Source organism: Phyllostomus discolor, chromosome 7 (assembly GCF_004126475.2).
Source record: "Phyllostomus discolor isolate MPI-MPIP mPhyDis1 chromosome 7, mPhyDis1.pri.v3, whole genome shotgun sequence".
Lineage (NCBI taxonomy): Eukaryota > Metazoa > Chordata > Mammalia > Chiroptera > Phyllostomidae > Phyllostomus > Phyllostomus discolor.
Genome location: NC_040909.2, coordinates 32,342,687 through 32,359,709, shown reverse-complemented (window position 1 = coordinate 32,359,709; position 17,023 = coordinate 32,342,687).

Below are 17,023 nucleotides of genomic sequence, written 5' to 3'. Positions count from 1 at the left end.
CAGATAGCAGCTAACATCATTTGTTGGGGCCCTCCTCCTGTCTCAATCTGCACTGGCTTTTAAACATGTATGCTACCTCCTGCCCTGCTGGTGAGATAAGAATAGAAGTATTAGATGGCATATTAAATTGTGCAGCATTTTTCATATTACTCATACAAATGAGATAACAGCTGTAGGATAGTCTGTTTCATTCTTGGCAGAACTCCCAATCATTGTGCTACTGAAAGAAGGCCAGCCTTACATCTCAGCCTTGTGGGCTCCCGTCTGTGAGTACTATTCAGCAGGGCCAGAAGGCCACCCTCCCCTAAGTCCACCTTCCGAGACAGCTTGATGTGAATTAATAAGGGACAAAATCTTTTCATTCCCAAGCAGCATGAGGCTTAATGTGTGGTTATCTAAAGGAGGTAATCCACAGAGTATTTCCCAGATTCCAGTTTCAAGTCCTATTTTTAATGATTTTTGTTATACTTGAGTATCACCAATAACATTATTACTTAAAACTTTTCTCTAAATTCACCTATTTTAATTCACCTATCTTAGTCTTTATCTTAACTAGTAAGTAATGCTGGTGATACAATCACAAGTTTGTTATGCTGCTTGGATATTACAATAAACATATAACTTGATTTTTTTTTCTGTTTTCTGTGTATCATACCATTTAGAATAATTTTGAGTAATACCTATGGATGTTTCTGTTTGAGAAATTCCATTAGAATAGTTCTCACTAAAGTATAGACTACTAGTACAGATATGTTTTTGGTGTGTGTGTGGCCACTTTTCATGTCTGAAAAGAATAGAGAGAAAAATCTATTGGTACAAAGAGGATTTAGAAAGGAGACTTTGGGGGGAAGTGAAAAAATGTCTCATCCTGGCCAGGCTCAGATGGGTAAGATGGAGCCAGGGACAACTTGCCTATCACCTGTCTGGGTGAGATCTAACCCACCCAGCTGGAGGATCACTGGGCTCTCTGTGAGCCCCTGAGCCATAGCACATAGTCAGGTACATGTGGTTTTAGGTCCTCATGACTCCAGGATGACTGTTCTCTTTCCTCTTGCCCCTTCTCTGCTGGTTTATAGCATGGACCCACTGAGAGAACCAAACCTCATAATACATATTCCAATAGACATTATGCACAAGACTGTACTCAACCCAGCAGTGTCAGCATTGGGGCCAGTGACACCAACCAACCAGTATCATGAACAAGAGGCAAGGATGGCCCAACAGGGCAAGTGCAAAGTGCTGGAGAGTTAAACTTTCTGTCAAGACTATCTTATTTATCCAAAAAAGTGGCTCCACTATAAAGCCACTTATATATGTTTACATATGTTGTTTTAAATTAAAAAATCAGATAAATGGGACTGAGATATTAGGGTTAGAAAGCATTTATTTAGTGGTAACAGATGCCCCTGACAGCTGTTGGAGAAACTTCTGCTCCACATTTTTCTAGGTACCTATAATCCAGGGCTTCTGAGAAGTCTGCTGTAGTAACTCCTTCCACGTCGGTTTCTGACTCTACCCTAAACAAGAACTGCCAGACTTCACAGTGATGATTCAGCCTGTGCTGGCTAGTCCCTTAGGGTTCTGCCACCTTATGACTAGGAGACAACCTCTGGCCAGCTGTCGCAAACATGGTCCACTAGAGGCCATAGAAGGGCTACCCTGGTCTTGTGCCCTCTTCTCTTGCAGAGCTTTCAGGAAAGCTCCATGCATGTGGAGCTGTATAGGACATATACATGATTGATAGGCAGATGAACAGGAAAGAGTTAATCTCCAAAGCAACCATGGTTTAGTTGTGGTCCTGCCAAATATCTAGGCTGAGCCTGTGGGAGTGCCACCAGGGAGCGGTTAATCAGCCATCAGTTTCCAGGTGTGTGGATGACCTGACTGATGACCAAAGATTGAACTAAATGTCTGGGAACAGTTCATGTGTACAAGCCTGAGACTCACAAGAGACAACAATCAATCTTCTCTTCATCCTTTAATCCACATACATCGGTAACAACAATCTAGCAAAATTCAGTGGGGGCTTTTTTTTTGTGCTCTGGTTAAATAAAGCAGGAAGGCATCTCTTGTGTTTTGTAAACAGTATTTTGCCCAGATGTTCCATGCTGATTAGCTCGTGTTTACCCTTTATTTCCCCAAATTAACTTTTGCCATCATCTTGTATACCCACAGAACTTGGTTACAAAGATGCCGATTGCTGTGTTTCCCCAAGTCTCGCTGATTGTACCTGTGCCCACTGGCCATCTCCCTGAATAGTCTTGTCTCTGGTCCTCTTAGTGCCCATTTCCCTCTAGGTTCCTTCCCTGTCTTTGTTAATAGAAAAGAGAAAAATAATTATTCCAAGAATTTATACTTTTAGTAATAGAATATTCTTTCTGATTTTAAAATAATCATTCTTTTTTACTTATAAAGGAAATAAAAAAGGAAGGGAGGAAGAAAGAAAGGGATGGAGGGAGAGAGGAAGAGAGGGAGGGGATAGTAAGAACAGAGGAACAAGTATCTGCTCTTAACCAGGATTTGATATTTACTCAATTAAAAAAAGTTTGAACATTTATATATAATGTGGCTCATTATAAAAGCAATAGAACCTCATTACAGAAAAGCTGGAAAAGAAAGGATAAGAAAAAAAACCCCATAAACCACAACATCATAGAATTATAATTAGCATGTTAGTATATTTCCTGTTAGTCTTTCTGTTAAGCACTCACTTTTAAAATCCATTTGTAATTCTACTGTATGTGTAAGATCTTCTCTCTCTCTCTCTCTCTCTCTCTGGTCACTTTTTCAGCCATGAGCATTTTTATAGTGCTATGTGGCTTTTATAACTCCAGTAGTTTTTCTTTCCAGTAGATAAACACCCCAATAATTTACATAACCATTTCTTGAATGTTTTGATATTTAGATTGCTTGTAATTGAAATTTTTTTTCCTATATCATTGAAATGATATTATTTAAGTGTATGTTCCCATCCACCGCTATCTTTGCATTATTTTATTAGGTTCTATTTCTAGAAGTCAGATGAGCAGACAAAGCCCATGGACATTTTAAGGCACCAGAGTCATAATTTTAAGTTGGGTTCTAAAAGCACTGTGTCCATTGAGTCCTCACTGGTTATGTTGGGGGGGCTATTACATACCCTCACTATAGCTCTCCCCCTTGTCTGCTCTCCTCCCACAAAAGTAGGCTTCTCATATCTCTTAGGTGGGGAGGAAACTCCCTCACAGATTTCTTATGATTCTCACCAATTTTGAGCCAAAGAAGCATTGTTTGTCTTGCAAATGGTCTCTGGCTATAGCAGATATCTTTATAAGAGATGATCTTTAGTCCCTCACCCCAGCTGAAGCTTGGCAGATGTGGAAGACAGGAAGGTAATGACGAGAGGAAGAGTTGTGGGCCAACTAGGGTCCTAGGAGGGGGATTTAGAAAATAGATCCCACAAGATAGTGTCTGACTGACTATAATATATTCAAGAATAATCTACTGAGTACTTACATGTATTAGCCACTGTGATAGGAATGGTGGCATATGCAGAGGCCAGTGCTACTATAAAAGGCATTACAACTTCTTGGGGGAAATGACGGCCCTGCAAAGACTGTTACAAAGACAAGGAGGGACAAGAAGGAATCAAAATAAGGCAGCAGTCTAAGACCCACACATAAGAATCTCTGTACATCAGGCCCCATGTTCTAGAGCTTCGTTTTGGTATGATCAGGGCTGGGGGAGGACAGAGTAGAAAGTCAGTTGTGGCAGCTTCACTGAAATAAGATTAATTCTGGTTGTAGGACAAGATAAGCCTATTCCTGATGGTGTCTGTATGTGTGTTAAAGTGGGGCAGATGCCTCGAGCTCAATCTGTAAGCTTGTGTTCTGTAGCATCTCTATAGTCCAAAGACTGAACAATCATGTTGTGTCTACCCTGGGAAAATTCCTGACCTAAGAGTAGGTTTACAGTGAGTGGCTGAATATCAGAGTCTGATTAAGTGACAGATGATGGGGATGAACTATTAGGGGGGATGAGGCACTGTTTATACCCAGGTTGTATGGGTCTTTAGATCTTGCTACATAATGTATCTCTTCTTGTACTTGTCTCTTACAGAGTACTTAATTAAAATTGTAGAGTTTTAAAAATAGGAGGAGATTTTAGAGGACTGTACAACAAAGGAAGAATTAATCATCTTCCTTTAATTTCAAATGTATAGAAATGCTGGATGAAAAAATAAAATAACAAATTTTTATAAAATTGTACAGCTAAACCTGAAAGAAGGAAAAGATGATCTCAAGTGTAAGGGAAAGAAAGGGAAATGAAAGCAATTGTGAGTGGGTAGATGGGGGAGAGCTGTTGCCAAGGGATCTCATGGCAATGTGGGTTTCACGTGAGACGTGGGCCTGGGCATACAGTGTCCATATGAGGATTAGTTATGTGACCTCCAGACCACAGGTAATGGAGGAAGGAGGAAACCTGTATAAAGCCTGGAAAGCCAAAGAGTTTCTCCAGTCATAAAATGTAGCCTGGAAAATTGTACCCATTGGCCAAAGTAAGAAACATGGATATCTATCATTTTTCCAGAGCCTGAGGCAGAAAGAAAGAAAATTAATTTGAGAAACTTAATTTCCAGTTTTGAACTATGTAGGGGTATGTGATCAAATTTATGCTACCTGTCTGATGTAAAATGCCCAAGCTGAGAATTTATCATAAACTTGGTCAAGGACCATTGAAACCCTATAGGCTCCAGTAAAAGCAAATATAAAACTTCTCAGCAGGAACCTTTTCACAATTTAGGGAATATATACACCCTTGATTAAGAGAAGCTCACAGTAAAAAAAAACAGACAAACCCCATGAATCAAACCACCACACATCAGGGTTAAGAGATACCACAAACAGGAATTCCTATCCACTACTGTCAGGAGTATCAAATGGTGAAACTACACTAAAGAGCAATTTGGTAAGACCTAGTACATCAGAAAATGAGCAAACACTACACCCAGCAAGCGTATGTATAGGTACATGCTCTAGAAATTTCTCTAATATATGTATGAGAAACTGTGTACAAAGATGTTCACTGCCCCATTGTTTGTAAAACAAAAAAAATAATAATAATTAAAAAAAACAGTTGTCAATCAGAATGGAATAAAGGGTGATTTATCCATATGTTAGAATACTATCAACCCATTAAATGAATGAGCATATCCAAAAGTATACATTTTAAAAACATGATGTTGAGCGAGAAAGCCAAATTTCTCAAGGATAAGTATATAATACTATTTATGCAAATTTGAAAAACACAAATAAATATTACATGTTATTTATGAACATATGCAAAGGTAGTAAAAGCATAAAAACAGAAAAAAAATTAAAAAGTGGTTTACTTCAATGTGGAAGAGAAGGCAAAGATTTCATTCAGACTTAGGTTTTACTCTTAAATCAGTGCAACACCAAAAGTATACCACATGGCTCTCTGCAAACTAATACATTTTAGTTTTTACTTTGAAAAAAGAAATCCTCCCAAGTATAATTTTTTCTACTGAGTTTTCAAAAATAAATATGCATTATAGATTTGGTGGACTCTCCATTTACATATCGTTTATCCCATCCTCCCCCCACCACTGTCTTTGCATGGTGTGTGCTGTCTCTTTGAATGCAAACCATGGTCAACTCAAACATTTAATCACTCCCAGAATACCAGGAAGGAAATGGTGGAGGCAAAAGAATATAGCCATAACAAGGCACTTCTTTTTGGAAAAAAATAAGGAACAGAGGAAGTAATGCTATTGTCACTAGTGAATTTCATTTACTACACTCTCCTGGGCATTCGAGGGACACACTGATGGGGTAGTGGAGGGAGTTCTCTGACAGGCCACAATGACTGTCTTGTCCTGCTTTTTGAGCATCTCCCCTATATAGTCTTCTCCACAACCACCTGTGATATGAGAAGTGGAATATATATTTTTTTCAAGAGCTGTATTGATCATCTTAATTCACTTCCTGTTGTAGGGAGTCTAGGGCATTTGGGGTGACCTTAGGGTTTGAGCAACCATAGGCCTTTATTTTCAGGACTGGAGGTTGGACCAATTTGCCTCTCAGTTAGCTTTCCAGAACCTTCAAGGGATATTAACCAAAGTCGGAGATGTTATGGAGTTATGGTCCGTGAATTTTGACCCTGTTTTTATAGTGTCTGTCTCCTAGCAACAGGCTCAAGAGCTCTGTGCCTGTCTCTAGCCCTGGGCTTAACTGCTTTCACCCTATCCTCTCAAACAATGGCTAGAAGCAGGGCTAATGTTTCCTTTCACTCTAAAGCTCTTTACCATGGGGGTAATTGTGTTTTTTTGAGCAAAAACTGAACCGTAGGAGGTGTTGGAGGGGCCTGGGCCATTAAGCTCACTCCACCTCACTGGTTTCTTGTAGGTCTCAGTCCTAATTGTTTCCCACCTAACTACCTTTACTTACACTAATTTTAGCTTTGACAAGGTAATATTTGACTCTTAGCCCTCTTAGATTGCTGGCCACTCTCTCTTAGCAAGATTCCATTGCCTTCCCTTTCTGCTTTTACATTGGTTTGCCCGTACTGAAAGAACAACTCACTGTAACATCATGATGTTTTTTCTTTTAAGCTGAATCCCAAAGCACAATATAACATATGACAGTTTAACCAGCCCTTTTGCAATCCCTTATAAAGGGTTACCAACTTGAATGTGAGGGCAATCTTTATCATACCTCAGGCCACCTAACTTCAGCTGCTTCCATATAGGTCTGTCACTCATAATATCCCCCTCCTAGATTGACTTACATATTGCTTAAGACCTTTTTGGTTGTAAGAGAAAGAAAAACAATTCAAACTAGCTTTTACAAAAGCCCAGAAAAGGTATTGGCCCATGTTCAATAGTACAAGGTAGACTTAGGTGAGACTAGATCTAGAAGTCCAAATAACATGATCAGTAGTGTATTTTTCTCTGTCTCTTGGCTCATTTTGTCCTTGGTACTCACTTTATTCTTCAGCAGGCTCTCATGGCAGAAAGATAGTCACCTATAGTTCTTGGCTTATGTTGTTGTACTAGTTGTTATTCTACCAAGTATAGAATGTCTCATTTCTGGGTAAGGCTCAGACTGGCCTGGCTCAGCTTGGCCACATGCCCATTCCTGAATGAACCACTATGGCTGGGGCTTAGGGTTCTCTGATTCACCAGGTTAGAGCTATGGACCCAAACCTGAAATTTAGCCCCTCTTGAACTATAAGGAGTACAGTGAGTGGAAGCATAGTTCCTGAAAGAGATCCTAGGCTGACAAAAATGACAGTCTTCTAATGGGGGTGTTCTGAATCATTGGCATGGTCTCTATTTCCAAGACCATTGGAAGGTCTCTGTATTTGCCTGGATAATTTTTTTAGTTCATTTCTAGTGCAAAGACATTTGTATATATGTTTAAAATCAAATCATCACCAAGTAGTCTCCTAAAATGAAAGTATTTTTCTTTTAGTGCAGTGGCTCTCAAACTCAATTTTGAGAGCATCATAGATTTTGGGTATATATATATATACACACACACACACACACACACACTTTTTATTTTAATGGGGATTAATTTATACATTATTCACATCTGGAATAATGTATAAATTAATACATTTATACCCTCTCAATCTTGTATGATAGAGCCACATGGAAACATGTGGTTCCCAACACTCCCAAGTAAGATTTCTTTTTGACAGCCCCCACAGTTGGGGGACATCCCATAGCATAGTAATTGTACTTCTAGTATCTTACAAAAATATATATGACAACAGTTTCTATGCAGTCAGTATTCTATTGAGTACACTTGAAAAATAACACTATACATAGAAGCTGGACCTATCATTTGATTGGACTACAGAAAATGCTTGGGCACATGTTGGTATTTTTGGATTGCTTAAGAGGTGGTACTTATGAGAATTGGACCAATAGATTAGGGGCTTCTGGAGTAGTAGTGAGTGATGAAAAAAAGGGTTCAGCCCCAGCTTTACCACTGTGAGCTGTTTGACCTTTGGTGAGTTATTTAACCTCCAGCTATTCAGTTTCATCATATAGGAACTGGCAGTAACACCACCCGTCCTCCCAAGGTTGCTGTGAGGATTAGAGATAGTATAGGTAAAGCACTTGACTGAGTCCTTGACGCATGATTACCACTCAATATGTGGTAGCAATTATTGTTACCACTTTATGTTGCAATTATCTATTTATTGTAAGTATCCTTGATGGTTGGCATTGTGTTTTATTCATCTTTACATTCTCAATGCCTAGCAAGGTGTTGACTTAAGAAATATATATTTAATAAGTGAATAAATACATTATTAGAAAACTAAATGCAATAATACATTTAAAGTTTCTACCCCATGGCTACAGCATGGTTAGTATTCCTTAAATACACCTTTCTTCCTCTCTCTGTCATCCAGTCTTGGACATGGTACAACTCAATAGTCTTTAAACTTTAGTGTGTTTGAGAATCCCCTGCAGGGCTTGTTAAAACAGCTTGGTAGCCCCACACCAAGCTTCTGATTCAGTAGGTCTGGGTGGTACCTGGGCAGTAGTAATAAGTATTGTTATAAAGCCCTCTCTCCCCCTGCCCCCAGTGCAAGGCTCTCAGTTGTGAGGTGCAAATCACTGGCCTTACCACTGTACTTTCACAACCCAACTCAGGGCCTGTTGTCAGCTGGTAGCACTGTAGAAACCATCTCCAATAGAAAATAACCAACATCAGTAAATCTGGTCTTGTACTTTTAAATTATTTATGTAGATATCACACATCAGTCAAGTCAGTTGGTAAATTGAGATTCTTCACAGATACAGTATTATTTCTCTCAGGCCAGTGAGTGCTTGTAAGTCTCTTGGACGGGTCCTCTTGTTTTATTCATTGTGTGTGTGTGTGTGTGTGTGTGTGTGTGTGTGATGCAGTGAACTTGTCTTGAGTTGTTTCTTATAATCCATTATATAATCAAGGGATTAACTCAATGGAGTTATAAGGGTTGGGAGGGGAGAACTGCTTTTCATTTTTAGAAATCAACCACCTTTTCTCAGTTATAAAATCCCCCTAAAACCTTAAATCTGCAGTTGTGGGTGCATTAAAAGCAAGTTGCAATTACAATCATGTTTGTCTGTTTCCCTGCTGCTTGGTGCCTGTGTCTCATGCTTATTTTTTCCTTGTGAACTTTAATACATGTTTGGTGTGAATCTTAATGATTTGATTACAATGGCATAATTACATAATTGGAATGTATTGTGCATGCTGGTGGGACAGCGTCTGGAAGGTGCTCAGTGAGTGATGTTACATAAACAGAATAATAATGATTGTGAGATTGAGACTGAGACTAATGAGAAAATGATTAGAAAAACTTGGAAGAAATGGACACTTGTGGAAATGAGCAGGTAGAGTTTCTTTTGCTTTAATGATTGGGATTCATTTCACCTCTGAGACTGAGGCTTCTGAAAATCAATGCTATTAGAAGGAGGTAGGTTCAGATGGTTGTTTTATTTATTTTTTTTTTGGAGGCCACTATGGAGATATGTGATGGGCCCAAGCCCTACCCATCTGGGCATAAAGCAAGTCAAACCCATCAACAAGCTCTGATGCACTGCTTCTTAAGATTATTAAGACAGAAACAAGCTCAGTTCTGTTTCTCGCCACTGTTCTTGCCTTGGAATGATGCTTTATATGGTCCATTTGCATATCATCAGAACACTGAGAGCTCCATTAATGTGGAATAGAACCACCTTCCCCTCCCTAGTGCAATTCCACCATCTCTCCCTGGTAACATACTGCTACTGAAGAGGAATAGCACTCAGCCAATCGTTTTGTGCTCCCAGTTAATAGCCACCATTACTGCATCATTTGGGGAAACGTGTCCACTGCCCAGATCTCTTCCCATAGTAACTGGCCTGTGTAGTGTCATCCTTAATTTGATGTTCACTGCTTGTTGCTATAATCACAGTGATTATTTCCTCAACTTATTTTACAACATAAAACTTATCTGCTCATGGTTCAACAAACACCTATATTTATTAAACACCTATATAGGTGCTAACTGCTACATGTAATGCAGAAAAGAGAAGAGATCGCATTTATAATTTAGGAGTTGAAGCTTAGACAAGGCATTTATGAAAAGTTGAATATTGCAGGCCATTACATGGTGGGTCAGAAAAATGATTCGGAATGTTTTCACTATAACCGTGTATTCTTTCATCCATCCACTGAAAAACACTTATTGAGTGCCTACTATGTGAACAGATCAGGGTTAGGAGCAGAATACTGAGATGAACTTGACCAAGTTCTTGCCTTCAAGGGGATTTTAGAAGGCAATCTGTCTATAACCAGGAAGAAAAAAAATGGGCACACTCTGATCCACTGTTTTTATTTCTTAGTTTGTGCCCCAGATGAACATTTGTTCATGTGCACATAAAAGGCATGTGCACTTATGCTGCTTACAGTATTGTTCAAATGCCATAATACTTCAAACAACCTAAATGTTCAATAGGGGAGTATCTAAATAAACTGAAGTTAAAGCTCTATAATGAAAATTATACAGAGATTCAGAAGAATGTGGTAGATCTATCAGTAGCTCTTTATGACACCCTTTTGAATAAATAAGTGGTAATTTTGTGTGTTATCTTTTATAAAAAATGTAAAGCAAAAGAAAAAACATGATATACAATGATTTTATGCATTTTCTAGGGGGTATAAATATGTATGTACTTCAGAAGGCTACAAACCAAAGTGGTAACAGTGGTGACCTCTGGATAGGTTTGGAAGGAGCTAGTATTGAGCATGTTTGTGAAAGGAAACCTTAGCTTAACTTTGATATTTATTTTTGAGGGAAATGTGTTTATATTTTATTTGCTCTCTTGAGTGGTAAATACTGCAGAAATAGGTAGATAAAATTCTGTGGGAATTTCCAGTGCCCAGTACAGAGTAGAAGTTAATTAATATTTATTAAACTGACCTGAAATAAACTTAGAGAAAGGGGAGAGTATTTGGAAAGTATCAGGGCAAGCTTTATCAGGGCAGAAGTAGGTTAATAATAATAAAAAATAAAACAATAATTACTAAATAAAAATAACAAAGGAATCAACTCTGTGTTGTGCATACTCACAATTATAAACCTACTTTTGCCCACCTCTGTGTATTTGAACTGGTCCTTCAAAGAGGAGAGGTATTAGAAAGGTTAAGGAGGGGGGTGCCATGCAGATTCTACAATGTGGACATGGGTGGAGAAATTCCTATGTAAATAATCAAGTCATCTATGAATAAAGATTCTCTTCCTTTTTGATCTGTATGCCCTTTTTTTTCCTTTCCTTCCTCCCTCCCTTCCTTCCTTCCTTCCTTCCTTCCTTCCTTCCTTCCTTCCTTCCTTCCTTCCTTCCTTCCTTCCTTCCTTCTTCCTTCCTCTCTCTCTCTCCTCACCTGAGAGTGTGTTTTTATTGATTTTAGACAGAGAGAGGAAGAGGGGGGGGCAGAGGGGAGAGAGAGAGAGAATGTGAGAAACATTGATTGGTTGCTTCCTTTGTGCTCCCTGACCAGAGATAGAACCCACAAATTTTTGGTGTATGGAATGACGCTCCAACTAATTGAGCCACCTGGCCAGGGCCGCCATTTATTTCTTTATCTTGCTTTACTGCACTGTTGAGGACATCCAATATGGTGTTAACAGAAATGGTGAGAGCAGATATTCTTGCTTTTTTTCCCAATCTTAGGGAAAGGGTTTTTTTTGGGTGGGGTGGTGGCAGTGACGAGAGGTCTATTTCTTTTCACTTATTCATGAATTAGTGTTGAAATTTCTCAAATGCTTTTTCTGTATCTATTGAAATGACCATATGGGTTTCTTCTTATCCTGTTTGTGTGGCAAATAACAAACACATAGTTATTTCACCCTTTCCTGTATTTTTTAATTTTTTTATCTCTCTGTAATTTTATATGAATTTTTAAACTGATCTATTTTTTCATATTATACTTCTCCTTTTGCCAAGGTGGGCTGGTACCAAGCCTCTAAACAGTTTAATCCCCGACTGGATTGGTCCCTAGGAGTTAGCCCTTTAAGCGTCTCAACTGAAAGGAGCTTCCTCTGTGGAAGGATCCTGAGGTTTAATCATACCACCCTTCCTTACTGATGAGTCTGCCCAAACTCTGCTTTTCTTCTTAGCCTCTTCAATGCTTCTTTCTGCCCAGTTTGCCCTCTGTAGAAATCAGCAGAGTCTTGAGAGGAAGAGGTGTGCATGATATTGAGTTTACTTGCTACATGTCTTTTCTCTCTGGGTTTGTGGAATCATATGTCCTGGCACAATGTCTTGGTAGTTCTGAATGGCAATTTTTATCTCCCTGTATCCATGACACTGCCTAAAGTTCTGTTTCGGTTCTCAGGTACTTAGCACTGCTTTCTGCTTGACTTGAGGCATCCTTTAAGAGGTGGCAGGTGCCTTGAGAGAAAAAGTGGAACAGAATATTAGGACTCACCTCAATGAGTTTTCCTTCTCTCCAGTGTCATAGGCCTTTAAGTCCTAGGGACTCATGGGTCTCTGATGCATTAAAACAGATCTTTTTTCCTCCCATTTTTAAGTTACACTTGGCAGGAGGGTTTCTGTGCTACAACAGAAGATGTCTGTTAAGTATCAATCTAATCTGGTTTTAAGATAAAATCTGGAATTCTGAGTGAAGCCCAGTTCAGGGACAGCCTTGCAATTCAGGACCCAGCTATATTATGTGGTAGCCACAGCTGTGATGGCAACCAGTCCTGTCGTCTTCAAAGTAAGCATTTCTAAGCCTTTTTTAGGGACCAGGCCTTTGCTCACACCACTCAGAGAACTGCTTCTCTGAGAAGGGAATGTGGTTCACATGTGCTCCTACTTGAGGTTTGTGCTGGAGTTCCAGGGGCTAAGTCTTTTTGTCCAGTTTTCAGGGCAAAGTTTGGGTACATCTTAGCAAAAGTTCCACACATTACAATGGGAGGATTCTCCTGTGTTTTGAGGTGTATCTCTCTAGGAGCAACAGTAAAAAATGTATTTATCAAGATTTATTCTGTTTTTTTTTTTCTTTCTATTTTTGAATGTCAGATTTTAGCTGACATCATTTCCTGAATTAATTGGAATTTGATTCAATCTTTGGACTCTTAACTCCTTTCTGTTAGTCAGACTCACTGTGTTGGACCCGCAAAGAATCACAATTATGTGGATGCTGGGTGAATGTGAACATGGCCAGAGGAGGGTCAGTATAGGTCATGGGTCTGCAAACCAGTTGGTAGAGGTGATGCTTGGTCTACCCAGTAATGGAAAGGTGGATGAAGTCTCTCCTAGCATGTGGTAGTAGGTCTTAGAGTGGGAGATGAGCAGGTAGATCTACACATTCTTTATAAAATGGGGAAATTCTGAGATACAGCATGGGTTACTTCACAGCGTAGGACCTCAATTTTGAGAATGGTTTTCTTTAGAATTGGGAGAGCAACCCTGGGCTTGGGAGTGTCTGAGGTCAGAACTGCAACAGATTGAAGCCATTTTTATCCTTAGCTCCTGTGCTTTATTATCATCTTAAAAGCCATCCCTGGATAACCTGTAGCTTGCTCTCTGAGAAAGGTTCATTTTTCTCCCATGATATTCAAGATCCATGTGAATCTGAGCATTTGACCTATTGAGACTAGATGGGAGGGATGATTAAAGAGTTCTAGTAGTGATCTCACAAGCTACTAAAACATCACGAACAAGGAGGGCCTTGAGAATAAAATACTTTTCTCTGGAGTTGGAGATGGTTACGATGAGCCCTGATAGCTTCCATGGGTAGGCTGGAAGGGGTCTATATTAAGAGAGAACTGACACATACTGGCCTGAGGAAAGGGTTTTTCTATTTCTGATTTAAGCCTTATTTGTAATATCTATTTTGGAGCTCAACTATATACATCCAGTGCCCTGTAACCTATGTCAACCAGATGAACACCATTATATTAATAAATATACTATGATTATAGATGCCAGACATGCTTTTTTTTCCTTTTTAAAATTTATCATGGGGCTCTAAAATCATGACTACTGAAAAGGGGGCTGCTGGCATTAATAATAACTTAGGGAGGTAAGGCACCTACATTTGTTTAATGCTGCCCATGTGCCAGGTGTGTATCAGGCACTTTGTGTAGCTGCCTTATAAACAAATCTACTCTTTGACATGTATGCTTTGTAGACTCATGCTTGTCTCAAATAAAGCCTTAAAAGAACTCTGTGTTCTGTTCTTTGCAAAACTGTGTGTTTCAGATACATGTGTCTTCAAAATTATAAGCTGGCTTCTGCTGGCTTCCTGTTCCCCACTGAGCCTGGCATGCATGGGGTACTGTGTAAGCCTTAAATGAATGTTTGATGAATGAATAGATCTCCATGGAAATAGAGTTGACAGTGACAGAGAACTCCATCCTTCTGCCTCCAGCTCCCTGGCCCTTCTGATCCCAATTAGGTTGTGTCTGCAAAGATAAGCATGCTGGGAAGGATCTCAGCCAAGTGTTTTTTTCACGTGCATTCTATTTGCGTTCATGTTAGAAGCCACCGTGGAAAAGTTATGCTATTCATGTAAAAATCACAAACACGTAAGCCAGGAAGCTGGTAGTTAATGACAACGAAATCTGGACCTTGTCATTTAACACTTCAGTGGCTTCCATTTCCTAAAGAAAGATTCTTTTTTTTTTAAAATATATTTTATTGATTATGCTATTACAGTTGTCCCATTTCCCCCCTTCTCTCCCCTCCACCCTGTACCCCCCTCCCACCCACATTTCCCCCTTTAGTTCATGTCCATGTGTCATACTTATGAGTTCTTTAGTTTCTACATTTCCCATACTATTCTTGCCCTCCCCCTATCTATTTTCAACCTACATTCTATGGTACTTATTCCCTATACCTTTTCCCCCTCTCTCCTCCTCCCACCCCCTTGCTGCTAACCCTCCATGTGCCCTCCATTTCTGTGGTTCTGTTCCTGTTCTAGCTGTTTACTTAGTTTCTTTTGGTTTTGCTTTAGGTGTGGTTGTTAATATTTGTGAGTTTGCTGTCCTTTTACTATACATGTCTTTTCTTTATCTTCTTTTCTTAGATAAGTCCCTTTAGCATTTCATAAAATAAGGGCTTGGTGATGATGAACTCCTTTAACTTGACCTTATCTGAGAAGCACTTTATCTGCCCTTCCATTCTAATGAAAGCTTTGCTGGATAGAGCAATCTGGGTTGTAGGTCCTTGTCTTTCATGACTTGGAATATTTCTTTCCAGCCCCTTCTTGCCTGTAAGGTCTCTTTGGAGAAATCAGCTGACAGTCTGATGGGAACTCCTTTGTAGGTGACTGTCCCCTTACCTCTTGCTGCTTCTAGGATTCTCTCCTTCGTTTTTACCTTGACTAATGTAATTATGATGTGCCTTGGTGTGTTTCTTCTTGGGTCCAACTTCTTTGGGGCTCTCTGAGCTTCTTGGATTTCTTGGAAGACTGTTCCCTTTGCCAGATTGGGGAAGTTCTCCTTTATTATTTGTTCAAATATGTGCTCAATCTGTTGCTTTTCCCCTTCCGAATCTGGTACCCCTATAATTCGGATATTGGAACGTTTAAAGGTGTCTTGGATGCTCTTAATCTTTTCCTCAATTTTTGAATTCTTATTTCATCATGCTTTCCTGCTTGGTTGATTCTATCTTCCTTCTGGTCCACTGTATTGTTTTGAGACTCATATTCCTTCCTTTCACTATTGGCTCTCCTCCGCGTGTCTTCCTGCATCTGTTTTATGGTAATCTGCATTCTTTCATCTAGATTTCATCCAAATCAACCAGTTCCGTGAGCTTTCTGATCACCAGTGTTTTGAACTGCGCATCTGATAGATTGGCTAGTTCTTGGTCGCTCAAAAGGATGAGTCCTGGGGGACTGATCTGCTCTGTTGAAAACATAGTTTTTTGTTTTTTGTTTTTTTTCCCCCTGTCTCTCTTTTTTTTTTTTTTTCCGGTCTGGTTGCTCTTGTTACGGTGGGGGCCAGAGCCTTAGGTGCTCACCGGGGCTGGGCACTCCAGTCGCTAGATTGTGACGTTATATGTGGGGGCGGGGCGGGGCGGGAGAAAACAATGGCGGTAGTTCCGTTCCCCTGGACTCAGACCCTTGTCTGGGCTTCTGGGCCGCGAGTTCTGCCCTGGTCCACAATCGCTGCCCCTCTGGGTCTGCCAGCCGCAGCTTGTGTACTCAGGGATCACCGCTGCCTTCTTGCGCGCCGGATGGCTTTTGCGCCGATTTCGCGCCAAACCTTCCCCCGACCTCCGCGAGCCGCCGACCCGAGCCAGCCCCGCGCTCGCCGGCTCGTCTTCTCCTACCAGTCCGGATGAACGCGTCTACTTCAACTTCTTGGCTGCCCGACTTCCATTCAGATAAATCCTCTGCCGGATCTGGGTGTTATTCTGATAGTAAATTATTGTTGTAAATTATTGGATTTCTAATCTTGGTTGTGCGAGGAGGCACGGTGCGTCCACCTATTCCTCCATCTTGCCGGAAGTCAGTAAATCCCTTTTAAGATTAAGATGGTGCAGGTTGGTCCAAAGAATCCTTGGGAGTAGGATTTACTTCTATTCAGACGCACTCCCTCTGGGTCCAGCACTGTGGTAGCTACTTGAAAGGCACCAATGGCATACTGGGAGAAACTGAAGTGTCTGGCATCAAGGTAAGTAGAGGCCGTTGTCTCTTTGCTAAACACTCCACCCACAGAGCCAGGAAGCTGGTGCCATATCTGAGGCTCCATTAAGAAAAGATTCTTAAACTTGATCATCAGATTGGGGGACAAAATGGGGCTTTTTAATAATACAAGCCTCAGGTTTAACCTTATAACTTGGATCTGGGAGGGGGCCAAATTAAGTCCGTGTTGTCAAAAATGGTGCCTCAGAGATTCTCTTTGATTGTGATGATCAACCTGATCTGGACCACGGTGTAAAATAAAGCTCCTCAGCATGGCAGGCAAGACCTCTTGAAGCTGGTTTTTCTTGTCCACTTCTACAGACTCATCTTCTGCTGCC